The 14,836-nt window shown below is 36.8% G+C and overlaps 1 long non-coding RNA gene across 1 annotated transcript; it reads right to left on the reverse strand.

The window, feature by feature from the left end:
• Window positions 1-337: 337 nt before the first annotated feature.
• On the reverse strand, window positions 338-1,412 carry LOC120413237 (uncharacterized). The gene is made up of 2 exons (XR_005604923.2): window positions 1,254-1,412; window positions 338-955 (listed from the first exon to the last, which is right to left on the reverse strand). It is a non-coding gene; the product is annotated as an uncharacterized LOC120413237 (long non-coding RNA).
• Window positions 1,413-14,836: the final 13,424 nt, after the last annotated feature.

Raw genomic sequence — 14,836 nt, forward strand, 5'->3', positions numbered from 1 at the left:
TCTATAACTAAAACGTAAATCATGAAATATCCTGATGTTACTCCGGGAGTGTTAAAATATTTTTGCTATATTTTTAAAGCTAATTGTAGATGAGAACAAAATATAGAATTGGCTTTGGAACAATTGCATAAATGTCGCCAATTTTTGTTTCTGTTGGGTTATTTTCCAATATTGAAAATCAAATAATCAATTAAATCAATTAAATAATCAATAATCAATTAAAAATTTCAATAACGTAAAATTCGATGTAGATTTGGATTTGAGACTTAGATTTGGACAGATGTGATAAATCAAAACAGTTTTTTATCGGACATGCTGCAACAGCAGTAAAGCGTGATTGTTTCAGTTGTAAAAAATCTTAGACTTTATTTCGATTGTACATTGGAGCTATTTGACTGGCAGTTGCATCGTTGTGCAAAACTAAAGAAAAACTCAGTTTTAAGAGTATCGTACATTGCACTCGTTCCCAAACATACCGTAAGGGGGATTTCCTTAAAAATTCGCGAAAAACGAACAAACCAAAAAAATACTTTTCTTCGCAGCCTAATCTCGCATACTGAACTCAAAAGTGGGCAAAGGGGGGATAATTATTAAATTAAAAATATTTTTTGTTGTTGTAAAGCTAGTGCGGCCCCGAGGGCTCCGTCCTGCTACGATCGCGTAGATTTATCCGCTGACCTCCTGCACCGGGCAGGGCTGTCCACGGAGCAAACTTTCTCAACCGACGCGGAACGTCCCCTCTCCGTGTGGGATGGCAGAGTTTTGGAGTGGCGCTTTAACCCAGCAGCAGCAGCTTCTTCTTCAGCAGCAGCTTCTTCAGCAGGATGGCCTGCGGGTCCTGGGGGTTCACGGTGTCGTCGGCGGCTCCGGTGTCGATTCCACCGAAGATGCTCTCGTCGTTGACGGCCGGGAGGGCGCTGACCAGGGCGAAGGCCAGGACAACCAGGCAGATGGTCTGGACGGGGAGGATAATTGATTAGTAGCTTGGTTGAACTAGAGTGATCTTGGTTGAGAGTTGCAATCTTTCACTGATCTTCACTTCGAGGATCACTTTCGTTCTTGAATATCAAAAACAATTTGCACGAAAACTGTTTAGACCGTTGACGTTCACTTGTGAAGATCGGTGATCGTTTGCAGCTCTTGAACCATCATCACTGATCACTAAAGAAGTCACGGATCGTAAATTCTTCATTTTTCGCCACACTTTTCACACACTAAATTGTTTCACCGCAAAACTATCAGGTTGAACGTACCATGATCAGGAATTTCATTTTGGCTTGGGGATTTTGAATTTGGTCTACCGGGTTCACGAAGGAAGAAGGTACTTCTCAAATAAGAGGCTACGTTTGGGACGATTAACGACACTCGACTGATAGTGACCCTTGCGTTGCTGAGGATTTTTATACCGAATCTTTCCCGCAGAGTACTTACTCACTGTAGTGGTGCCGCTGCTGCTGCTGCTGAACAGGTAGTAGATCTAGCCGCACACATACACACTTAAACCCGGTCGAGCCCATGGAGTTCTCTCGCGCTCCTCCTCTGGATACCTGTATTGCGCCGCTCCGTACTTGGTTGTGTATTTGAGCTAGTGATCGCGGATCGTGGACTTAGTTTTACGCGTATTTGTTCGCGGCAATTCCGCGTCGCGCAGGTCCATACGCCGTAGTCGGTTATTCAAGAACCTCTCGATCGCGAAGATTCGAATTATGGTCTCTCTCTCTCTCTCAAGAAACAAGCCGGATTCTCTTTCGGATTCTGTCTGCGAGCGCGGAAGTATCCACCGCGGAAAGTCCCTCGAAGGATGCTAATTCGAATTTTTAAGTTGGATCTCTCATTTCTCGAGTGTGACGTCCGAGCAGCATATTCTTGGCGGCCTCGATTGGTTATGCAAAGAGCAGCATTGCGAGGCAGAACTTTTCCTGGTTCTGCCGTGGCAGTGGATGACGGTTGTAATTTCTCGCTAGTTTCGGTATGGTCGGGGGTGACGCAAGTTGAGGTTTTGTGGTGTTGATCTACAATTTTTTTTGAAGTTTTTTTTGTTCATGATCGAAGATTGATTCTAAAGGTGTTTTTAATGACAAATTATTATTATTTTTGTACATTTTTTGAAATTTATTATCATGGAATATTCGTTTCCCATATACTCATTTAAAAGGTGAAGATATTTATTCAAATAAAACAATGCTTCAACATAGTTGGTGATTCCTACTCAATAGACAATTATACTCGAAAGCCCAATATACTTGATTTGGCATAATAGCCGAATTTTCAATTATGGGCAGTTAAGGACTGTCTAATTACTGCACTTATTGACTTATGTCAGTTTCGAGCTATCTGCCGCGCCCTTTTAGGCCCCCAACAGGCCCTGTTCATCAGCTTTGTCAAACTTTTTTTTGAGTTATTGGAAGGAGATTCTCATCCCCTGAGGACACCGTGAGTGAATTTTGCTTGTTCGCGTCCAAACACCCCCTTTTGGCCCACATCACATCAAATAAAATCATTTTTTAATCCGGCTGAAACGTTTTTGAGCCTTCGGTATGCCCAAAGAAGCCATTTTGCATCATTAGTTTGTCCATATAATTTGCCATACAAATTTGGCAGCTGTCCATACACAAATGATGAATGAAAATTCAAAAATCTGTATCTTTTGGCAGGATTTTTTGATCGATTTGGTGTCTTCGGCAAAGTTGTAGGTATGGATAAGGACTACACTGAAAAAAAAGATACACGGTAAAAAAATAACTTTTGTCACTGAAACATGATTTGAAAAAAAAACTATTTTTATTTTTTTTTTATTTTTTGATATGTTCCCCTAAACATGAAATGCCAACTTTTCAAAAATTTCTAGGTTGTGCAAGAAGTCTTTGACCGAGTTATGAATTTTTGAATCAATACTGTTTTTTTTCAAATCGAAATATCGGTCGCAAAAAATTTTCAACTTCATTTTTCGATGTAAAATCAAATTTGCAATCAAAAAGTACTTAAGTGAAATTTTGAAAAAGTGCACAAGCCATTTTTAGGTATTTTTTTTGAAAACAGTCGAAGTTTTTCATTTTTTTAAATTAGTGCACATGTTTGCCCACCTTTGATTTTTTTTCAAATGCTGAGAAAATTCTATATATTTTAAATACTTTTTTTAACTTTGTTGATACGACCCTTAGTTGCTGAGATATTACCATGCAAAGACCCAAACGACGGTCGCATGATTGTGATGCATGGCGGCATGAAAGTATATCACAATCTGCATGAAAACTGTCCTCATGCATTTTTTGCGATATAGGGGTATGACATTTTTGGCCGTTACCGACAATTATCGACGGCTTTTTGGTTGTATTTCACAAAAAAAACCTTAACAGAACGAGGATTGAACCACCAACTTCTTGGTTGTTGATCCGACACGCTACCACCGCGCCATAGGGGGATGGCGTCGCTATTTTTAGACCACGTTTTCCACTTTTTCTCATCGAAACCGACTACTTTATCGACTTCATTTTGCTGGGCGAGATAGGACGCCGTCTATTTTTAGACGATGACTCAGCACTTTTCCACTCTTGCACTTAAAAAAACCAGGTGGCAGCACGATGTAACGCCACGTCCCTATGGACGCTTGATGAAATGTGAGTGAAAGAGCACCAACATATTCTTCTTTTTGGAGTGTTGCTCGGGGACGGGCTTTATATGTGTTGGTGAGAACTGCAGATCGCTGAAATGTTTACACGCGGGCAAAAATGATCTACGGGCTTGCTGCAAAAAATGTTTTAAAATGTGACATTTTCTGCAGCAAATCCACTGTTGCAGATTTTGAGATATATTTTTCCTTTGGGTGTTAAAACAGTAAAATTGATGTTTTCTAAGTTTCACCCACACAACCCCACAAAACCCACGATTTTCTAATGTCCATGTTTCAGCAACTAATGGTCCAATTTGCAATGTTAAAATTTGAAACATCCGGAATTTTCCGATATTTTCGAATACAATATTTTCAAAAAATTTAAATCAAGACTAACATTTCAAAAGGGCGTAATATTGAATGTTTGGCCAATATCTCGATTTTTTGAAAAAAAAATCAGTATTCATAACTCGGTCATAGATTTTTTCACAACCTGGAAATTTCTTTAAAAATGGCATTTGATGTCCTCTTAAACAAAGAAAAAAAAATTAAAAATACTGTTTTTTGCAAATCAAGTTTCAGTGACAAAAAGTTAAATTAAAAATTACCTTTTTTTACCGTGTATCAATTTTCGTACATAATTTTTGATGGACAACTGCCTAATTTGTATGACAAATTATATGGACAAACTGATGATGCAAAATGGCTTTTTTGGAGAGAGAATTGCTCAACATTCAATACTCGTCCTATGAGACGCGGGTTCGATTCCCGCCTTATCCACTGAGCTTCTATCGGATGGTGAAGTAAAACGTCGGTCCCGGTTTCTCCTGTCTCGTCAGAGGCGCTGGAGCAGAAATCCCACGTTAGAGGAAGGCCATGCCCCGGGGGGCGTAGTGCCAATAGTTTCGTTTCAATACTCGTCCCTACTCGTGATTTTTCGCGATTTCCCAAAAGCTACGTTATCCGTGAAATTTGCTCTTGGCCGTGAAATGCCGCAAAATTTGAAGCAATCAAATGATAATGCTCCTCAGTGCATTTAAACTTTTATTGGAACATTTAAATCAAATTAAAATAAAAACAAATGTTGCAAAGCAAATTTAACTTTTTTTTAAAGATATTGTACATTACACAGTCATTTTTAATTTTCGAGCTCGGCAGAATTCTGCCGAAAACAGAACAACTGATTTTTTCGGCAGAAAAATGCCGAACTTCGGCATATCAACTGTCATTTTTCGCCGAGAATTCGGTAGAATGACTTCCATTTTGCCGAGATTCGGCATATATTTCTGCCGAGCGATAAGTTGTTCTGATTTCGGCAGAATTTTGCCGAAGTTCGGCATAAAAATCTAAGTGTGTACAATGTTTTTATGATGTACAGGTAGCAATTATAAACTTCCCGCCAAATTATCATTTTTTGAGAAATACGTTTTATTTACGATTATTTTAAAACAATCCGCTGAAAAAATGTCGGAAAAATTTATCATGAAATTATAAATTTTCTAATTTTAACACTAACTCAAATTTCAAAAAATCGATTTAGAAGGTCATCTTTCATTCTAGTCAAAAAGAGGTAAATAAGGCTGGTACAAATTTGAAACCCCCTTTAAAATTAATCCAAAAAAATACAAGTGCAATCAGCTGAAATTACTTTAAAATGCATCCCCTTGCGTTAAGAATATGTTTTAGCATGATTGCGCTTGTTGATTTTTTTTGAATTTTTGAAAATTGAAATTCGAAAAATGCTGTTTTGGTTTCGTTTTTCTATTTCCAAATTTTCCCTTATAACGACGAGTCAGTGTATTGGGACAAGTAACTAATTCCATAAATTTCCACTTACTGACCTGAGTTCTTCATGTACGCGTTCATCAAAGTTAACAAATTCAAATATTTGTGCTCCAAATTACCACACCTGCCCCGTATCACGGTCATCCGCGGTCAGATTTCAGGGTCACCGGTGTTACCAGTTAACAGCAGCCAGGTCGGTATCTTCTTCAGCAAGCATCTCAAGCGCTTTGCTCCGCTGTTGGTTTGTCCGCCAACCAAAAAAAAAGCTTTACGCGAATTAGTGCGAATGTTTGCCTTCGGTGTGAACTGTCAATTCGGGGCTTTTGAATATTTGCACTTCCATGGTGGGTTTGCTCAATAATTCTTTGTTTGTGCAGTGACTACTTCGCAAAACCCAGAATTTGCGAAATGGATTCGATTTTTTTTAGGGGATCAAAGAAATGAAACGAAAAAAATGCGGTAAACCTCGACACTGAATCCGGCTGCGGCCACGAACCGGTCAACCAAATCAATGAACATCTTTATGAGTCCGCACGCATTCCTTTGGACCTGCCTTTTGGATGTCAACCTGTCTTGCCACCGCGAACCGAGCGGGGGGGTCCAAACCACCTTAATCAGTATGCTCTCCTCCTCTCGACATCAACCTGAGTCGAGTCGAGGACCTCTTCCACCTGGCATGGATGATGCCGACGCGATGACACGCACATGCGTTGATCTTGGGTGTAGATTGATTGAGCAGATGCTAATTTATGAATCAGCCAGTCTGAAGATGTCTGAGGATGGAACAATATGCATGCCGAGTTGGTTGCGGGAAGTCTCGTGGGATCTTTTTTTGAGTATCTTGATGCAGTGTAAAAAAATGACTCAGAATTCAAGTCGATTTTCAAATTTTGTTATCGAAGTGCATAAACATACACCTTTTTTTAACCGGATTTTTTTTGTCAATTCAAGCCAATTTGGAACCAGTTTTAAATATCAGCATTCCTTCTACTTTCCAACTCAAATAAAGCTTATCGCACATGTTCGACCTTGGCATTGATAACTCAAAGTTTGTTAAAAATAGTTACGCAGCTGCCCCTTTTGAAAGACTTAATTTTACGATCATATCGACTGCACTAGCTGCGTGCACTAAAAAATGCCACTTTTTCTCGAAAATCTTTTACAGCCAACAACAAAAAAAAATCAAAATCAAAGATTGCGTACCCTGACCTTGCCAACTATTTAGTGTGCCGCGCCACTTTTGCTTTCAATTTGATCGATTTGTGACTTGATTGAAGTCGATGGACCAGCGCAGCGGGCGGCCCGTAGCGGCGACTTAAACGGCCGAACAGGAAACGTAAACTTGCACTAACAACTCAGTTTTGTTTAGCGTCTCTCGTTAAACAAACTCATCTCTTTGAGGTAGAAGATAGTAACATAATCAGGGTAATTTGACAAAATCATGTTGTATGAATTAAGGTTCTTTTATTATAAATAGCAAAATTTGCGTCCCCTAGAAACAATTACACATTGTGGCAGATTTTTAGAATAGTTGTTCAACTACTTGATATTTACCCCAGCACCAGGTTTAAATAGTGGTTACATATTCGTCATGATCGTGCTATCTTGTCGCACATGCTAATTTGAGCCGTTTATTCGTTTTCGGATTTTTTTGGTGTGATCAATAATGATCATTTCAATCAAAGTTTATTTTAGATAACGGTCTGAATGCAAACATATTTGAATTAATTTGTATGCTTTCAAAATAATTTTAATTACGTAGCATTTTTTGTTTTTGAACAGAACAATGTATAAGAAATCAATAAGGCATTAACAAATTTATTGAAACTCAATTTGGATTCAAATCTTATTTACAAAAATAAATACTTTTTGCGTTGTTGTGCATTTTTATCAAAGTTTTTCATATATTTCACATTTTTACGAAATGAATTATTTTGTTCTCTTGGGCCATTTTTCAGTTCAATAATTCTGAAATTATCAACATCGAATTAAATTCAAACATGCAGAATGTTTGAATTTGAAACAAAAGCATTTCATAAAAATCAAAAATAAAAAAACTGAATATTCCTAGCTATTTTTTTGTTAAATAATATGTAAAAATTTGATCTTTAGTTTTTTTAAAATTTAGTCACTCAATTTATTTATTGAATATTTCATCAACAGCCGTCGCAGGCCGGTCATAGAACCATTTTGAAAAGACTTCGCAGGCCGGATGAAACAGGTTCAATAGCCGGATGAAACTAGAGAGCCTGGAGTTTATTAGAGAACGGCCATCTCAAACTAAAAGTACCAATCGAAGCACGAGAACTGTCAAATGGAGGTACCAATCCACAGTGGTCCAGATCGCAAAATTAAGTGGAAAACGGATTTTCCGAAAAATGGTGAAGTTTTAGAGCTTTGGTGTCTTCAGAAGAGTTGTTGCAAATAGAAATGGACAACTTTTGGTTTGGTTTAAAATTAGGGTGGTTCACTATTAGGGTGATTTTGAAAATCTAACTTTTCAGGAATATTTTTGGGATTTTTTTTGTCTTCTAAAAAGTTGTTGGGCTTGCCAATCCAAGCAACTTTGTCGAAGACACCAAAATTTTATCTCGTAATCTACGCCTTCTACGACCAAATTTATAGAAAGCATCTGAGCAAACCTTCAAAAATCAGTTTTTTGAACGTGGCAATTCAGGGTTAAGTTTTAGAGAAAAGTGATATTCGGAGCACTTTTAGAGCTCTAAAAAACAAACAATTTTATTTTTTGACAGGTCAATTTGGACTTAAGGGTCAAAAGTTACAGCCATTTTAAGGTAAAAAAGATGCAAATTTAAAACTTAAATATCTCGAAAAGGCGCAAGCCAAATTTTAAGCACCAGGTTGCATTAAATGATAATTTTATATGGAAACCCAAAATATGACCAAAATCGATTTTTTGATAATTTGGGTCAATTCTGAGGGCAGATTCAGATTCAGCGGGCAAAATTACATAGAAAAACATATATTTGGAAAATTTTAAAATTTTGTTAGGGTGGTCCCATATGGTTTTCCTTTGAAAATTAGACTTTTTCAAATGAAGATATCTCGAGTTTAAAGAAAAACACCCCTGAGATTTTTTCAGCGTTTGTAGTGCTGGATCTCCTCTTTCAAATCAAATGCAACCTGGTGCTCAAAATTTGGCTTGCGCCTTTTATAGATATTTAAGTTTTAAATTTGCATCTTTTTTACCTTAAAATGGCTGTAACTGTTGACCCTTAAGTCCAAATTGACCAGTCAAAAAATAAAAAGTGTGTTTTTTAGAGCTCTAAAAGTGCTCCGAATGTCACTTTTCTGTAAATCTTAACCCTGAATTGCCACGTTAAAAAAAACTGATTTTTGAAGGTTTGCTCAGATGCTTTCTATAAATTTGATCGAAGAAGGCGTAGATTACGAGATAAAATTTTGGTGTCTTCGACAAAGTTGCTTGGATTGGCAAGCCCAACAACTTTTTAGAAGACTAAAAAATTCCCAAAAATATTCCTGAAAAAGTTAGATTTTCAAAATCACCCTGATAGTGAACCACCCTAATTTTCAACCAAATTAAAAGTTGCCCATTTCTATTTGCAACAACTCTTCTGAAGACACCAAAGCTTTAACCCTCTACTGCCCAAATTTGTTTTTCGAAAATATTTATTTTTCCCGTGTTCAGGAGGTCATTTTGAGCAACTTTTGTTCTACGAAAAACTTTACTTCTCTTGTTTTATGTTTTTCTTGTTTTATTTTTAGTATTTTAATTTGCATTTATCTTGTTTAGTTTATGTTTGTTTTTGGTAGTATTTGGCCTATTCTACCACCTAATATAATTACATTTTGCCTATCTAATTTTTTCACGTTTTTGCAGTCACTTTTTCAATTTTTTGCATGTTTTTCACATTTTCTGCTATAGAATGGCACCATCATCATTTAAATTGCTAAAAAGTGCGTAGAGGCATAGTCTGGAACACTACACAAATTACTGCATACTTCTTTTTACTGAAAATATAGAAAATGTTACTAAAAAACACAGTCAAAGTTGACCCCTAAAAAAATGACATTTTTAAAAACATTGGCAAAGTCACATAAAACAAGTTATACTTCCAACCCTGAAATTTTCTAAAATTTTAAGAGTTCTTCTTTCCAATGCTTTTTAAAGATCAAAAATCGGTTGGAAAATTGATTTTTGGCGATTTTTTAGATCGAAGCCCGTCTAAAGGCGGGGTTAGGTTTTAGAGGGTTAAAACTTCACCATTTTTCGGAAAATCCATTTTCCACTTAATTTTGCGATCTGGACCACTGTGCAATCGAGTTAAATCCTTTGTCTTTTGCTAGATTGGTACCTCCGTTTGACAGTTCTCGTGCTTCGATTGGTACTTTTAGTTTGAGATGACAGTTCTCTAATAAACTCCAGGCTCTCTAGATGAAACGGCTTCAAAGGCCGGACGTTGGGCAGGCCTGATCTAAACTCATGCTCATGGAGAAGAAATGTAGTTATTATTAAGCAATTCCGTTTCAAAAGAGGATAAACCGAAAAAATAGGGTGACCTACGCCGTGCTAGGGTGGTCCCAAAAATAACAATTTTCCTCAATTTTCGCAAAAACCACATTTCTGGAGCAACACGAGAAAAGGGCACATAAGCATTTTGACCAGTAGAACTATTATGCAAATTCCAAGTCAACAGGTAACTTTTCCACAAAATTCGAAATATAAAACAATAGCTGGCCTCCCAACTAACTTCTTACACTGCGGATTTTGTTAAAAAAATACCTGTTGGCTCGGAATTTGCATAATATTTCTGTCTGTCAAAATGCTTATGCGCCCTTTTCAAAAGTTGCTCTAGATTTTTCAATTAATCTTACATCCGAGCCGTTTCAACCGATTTGAGCTTTTTTCACTTTATGGTTAGTATTTTTTGATGTTCGATCATTATCTTAATTTCATAAACTTTATATTCTGCCAAACTATTTTTATTTTGTTTTTCTGATTGTTTTGTGAGTTTTCGTTATTATTTAAATTTCAGTTTATTGAATAGTTATATTTCTATTGTATTAAAAATAATCAGTTTTTAAAAAAGTTTTATGATTAAATTTCAAATTTGAATTAAAACAACTTTATTTTTTATTATTATTTTTTTCAAAATCATATATTTTTGAATTTTTCAAACATGAACTGTTTTTTTATGACAAAAAATCTCTATCTTCAAACATATTTTTGTCTTTTACTTTCAATTTCAGACATTGTTGTTCTTTATAAGTAATACTATGGTAGTTTATTCGTCAAAACGTTAAAAAGCGACGTGAGGCAAGATAGCACACGCTGAACTGTTAAAACAATTTGCACTGAGTAATTCTCGCTGAAAGTGGACCACTATTTACACAAGGTGCTCAAAATTCAAAAGCAATGTACTTTTCCAATAGCCCCCACCAAGTTATGAATGAAACCATGTTTGGTTGGTTAAATTTGTCCTCACCTCGGCGCCACGAAGCTAAAGCATTTTTTTTAATAGGTAATTTTTTGACTTAGGCGCGTCTACAAAATTGCTAATAACTTTGCAAAACTTCAACGAACCCATGATGTCTAGGGGTGTTTTGGAAAGGAAATGAGCAGAGCTTTCGAATGCAATTGTCAGAAAAATACCGTTCCATACATTTTTTAGCCACAAATCACCAATGTATTTTTAAAAGTCATTTTTGAAGGCCGGCGCCCCGCTTTATCGAAAAACTGACAAATCCATTCGAAAGCTGAGACGATTTCACATAAATGACCAATAAATCTAAGGTGTATGTTCCTCCTATCTTTTTTAATCTAATTTTGATTCTGCGAGCGCAGCGCTCCGTTCGCATTTCGGGCGCCCAAAATGTGGCAATTTGCTTGCCCATTTTAAGATTTTGTAAAAAATATATAGGTTTTCACTTTTTGAATGATGGTTTATTGTCCAAGGATCAAGATGCACTATCGATAATTGACCAATTTTGAAGTTTTTGGGTTCTTCCAGGCAATTGATGTCGAAAAATTGTTTTTTTTTTCACTTTTTTTTTTGTTAAATGATCACTTACAATTGGGTGGACATTTTTTCAGCAAAACGAATGAATGTAGCATGTAGGAAATTTCACCACGAACATTTTTCTCCAAAAGAAATCGTAATTTTGATACTCCAGTGTCAAGATATTTTAATTTTAGTGAGAAAAATAGTGCAAATTTTATAAATTTCTCAGAATTAACATGCACGGCCTATTATTTACATGCGGCACATGTTTCGGAGGCAAGAGTATGGTTTCTTATAGTTATTTTGGTCGCTGAAATCGGAACTGGAATCAAATTTCAGATAAACAGTGAAGATTTGGAGCGACGCCCTAATGTTATTTGCAGTAATATGCTCTAATTGTAATCGCTAGTGAATTCGGTCATGTTTCATCTTTCGCTCACCTTTAACTGATATTTTACACAAGGAATTTTTTAGGGAGATTTTTTTTTCAATTTTGATTGTTTGGAGAATGTCAGATTGTTGTTTTTTGATTTGGCTGGTTTCAATGTTAAAAACTTAAAAATAAATCAAAACTTTAGAATTTTTGGAAAAAAAATTATATGATTTTGTGGTACGATTGTTTACGTCTCAGTTGACAGTCATTAATAAACTAAAATAACTATAAGAAACCATACTCTGGCCTCCGAAACATGTGCCGCATGTAAATAATAGGCCGTGCTTGTTAATTCTGAGAAATTTATAAAATTTGCACTATTTTTCTCACTAAAATTAAAATATCTTGACACTGGAGTATCAAAATTACGATTTCTTTTGGAGAAAAATGTTCGTGGTGAAATTTCCTACATGCTACATTCATTCGTTTTGCTGAAAAAATGTCCACCCAATTGTAAGTGATCATTTAACAAAAAAAAAAAAAAGTGAAAAAAAACAATTTTTCGACATCAATTGCCTGGAAGAACCCAAAAACTTCAAAATTGGTCAATTATCGATAGTGCATCTTGATCCTTGGACAATAAACTATCATTCAAAAAGTGAAAACCTATATTTTTTTTACAAAATCTTAAAATGGGCAAGCAAATTGCCACATTTTGGGCGCCCGAAATGCGAACGGAGCGCTGCGCTCGCAGAATCAAAATTAGATTAAAAAAGATAGGAGGAACATACACCTTAGATTTATTGGTCCTTTATGTGAAATCGTCTCAGCTTTCGAATGGATTTGTCAGTTTTTCGATAAAGCGGGGCGCCGGCCTTCAAAAATGACTTTTAAAAATACATTGGTGATTTGTGGCTAAAAAATGTATGGAACGGTATTTTTCTGACAAGTGCATTCGAAAGCTCTGCTCATTTCCTTTCCAAAACACCCCTAGACATCATGGGTTCGTTGAAGTTTTGCAAAGTTATTAGCAATTTTGTAGACGCGCCTAAGTCAAAAAATTACCTATTAAAAAAAATGCTTTAGCTTCGTGGCGCCGAGGTGAGGACAAATTTAACCAACCAAACATGGTTTCATTCATAACTTGGTGGGGGCTATTGGAAAAGTACATTGCTTTTGATTTTTGAGCACCTTGTGTAAATAGTGGTCCACTTTCAGCGAGAATTACTCACTGCTAACTTTCATAAACCCAGTTTGAATTTGAATCAAACGTGTACACCATTAGAGTGTAACAAAAATGACTTTTTGGCGGGCATTCAGGGGTTTGTTCCGTTGGGCATACTGAGCCCAAATCCCAAATATGAGCTTGATTGGACGTAATAGATAGGAGCTGGCGCTCCGCCCTTCAATTTTAAATGGGATTTAACCAGTAAAAAAAGATTTTTTCAAAAATGTCAATTTTTGAGGCATTTTGGCCACCAATGCGTTTACCAAAAACATCACTGGCGTGTTGGCCAGATCCTTGCGCATCTTTTAGTATATATAACATTGAAGTTTGGAGCATCCTGGAAGTCGGTACAGACCTTCAAAGTTTGGCATTTTTTCGAAAAATCGGCCCGAAGCAAACGCTTATTGACTGACAGCTGTCAAAATCAGAAAATAACGAACAATTTTCCACACCACTAGGAACAGCAGCGAAAACAGAAAAGAAAAAGTGAGGTCCGTACTGACTTATAACCTCAATGTTCGTTACGCACTTTTTAATAAACTGTATTTTTTTTCTTTTATTTTTGGAAGTTTTTATTAAATCTAGTAACTAATCTAAAGAATTTCGATATGACTATCCGAAGAACCAAAAAAGGTGCTTGAGGTGCCACAGGTGATGGAAGCTGCTCTCGTCCTGTGGATTCGCTGGACCTGCCTCGCCGCTTGCTGATCCTGGTTGCGCCAGGATACTTTCATCGTTGGTCACTGGCACAGCAATGACTTGCAGAGCACAAATCGTCACAATGATGCAGAAAATCTAGAATTCAAATTAATTAGCAAGGGTCACTTTTATTTCGTTTGAACTAGCCTACCACAGCGAAGAACTTCATCCTGAAAGGCAAACGCTGAACAGTGCAAAAGTGCGTGCTCGAGATATTGAACTTCTTAGGCCAACTGATACTGTCACAAGAATTGTGCATCGATTTTATATGCTAATATCCAAGGTTTCCTTGGCAGTGGCGCAGCGACTAATGTTGCCAAATTTCGAAAGAAAACCATTAAATGGGCGTTTTGTTGCGATTTTTTTGGACCACTTTGGGCACGCAACTTGACCCTCAACAGAGCCGAGGGGGGCAAAAAGTTCGGAAATGCCACCAAAATAAACCGTTAGTCTAAAAATGGATCTGACTGTTTTGGTGACACCGGTAAAGGTGAAGTGAAGATTGGCTACCGGCGAAATAATTTAAGGTCTTCCATAACGGATGGCTTTAGTGAAAGGATGTTCCGATTGAATTATTGTTTTGGTGGGAATGGATGTCATCTTTTTTTCAAATTCTTAGTAAATTATAACAAAATCTACTTTTTAAATCTTAACTTTAATGGCAGTACGAATGGTGTGTTGAAGGGGAGGTATCAGGTTGCATTCACGAGGGGGGAAACCTCGTCATTTAACCGAGCAGCAGCAGCTTCTTCTTGAGCAGCAGCAGTCCCAGCGTTCCCTGGGCGTCCTGGGGGTTCTCGGCGTCGGCCATGACGGCGGCATCGGACGGCACCGCGATGATGCTCTCGTCGTTGACGGCGGGCAGGGCGAAGGCGACGGCCAGCACCAGGGCGAACATGCAGAGCTGCAAGGGGATGGAAAAATGTTTATTATATTTTTTTTTAAATTTAGTTGGTGTTAGAAGGGCTGATACAAATGTCATAGGTAAAGTTTTTTTTTTATTTGACTTCAGGAAAATTTTACTTCGAATAATCGAATCATGATTTTATTGTGTTGTTTTAATTTGTTAAGCTCAAATAGGATCTAAAATTGGCGGTGATGAAATATTTGAGAAAATGCATTTAACAAGAAATTATATTAAAAGTTAAAAAAAACAA

The sequence above is a fragment of the Culex pipiens genome, chromosome 3 (genome assembly GCF_016801865.2).
Source record: "Culex pipiens pallens isolate TS chromosome 3, TS_CPP_V2, whole genome shotgun sequence".
Classification (NCBI taxonomy): domain Eukaryota; kingdom Metazoa; phylum Arthropoda; class Insecta; order Diptera; family Culicidae; genus Culex; species Culex pipiens.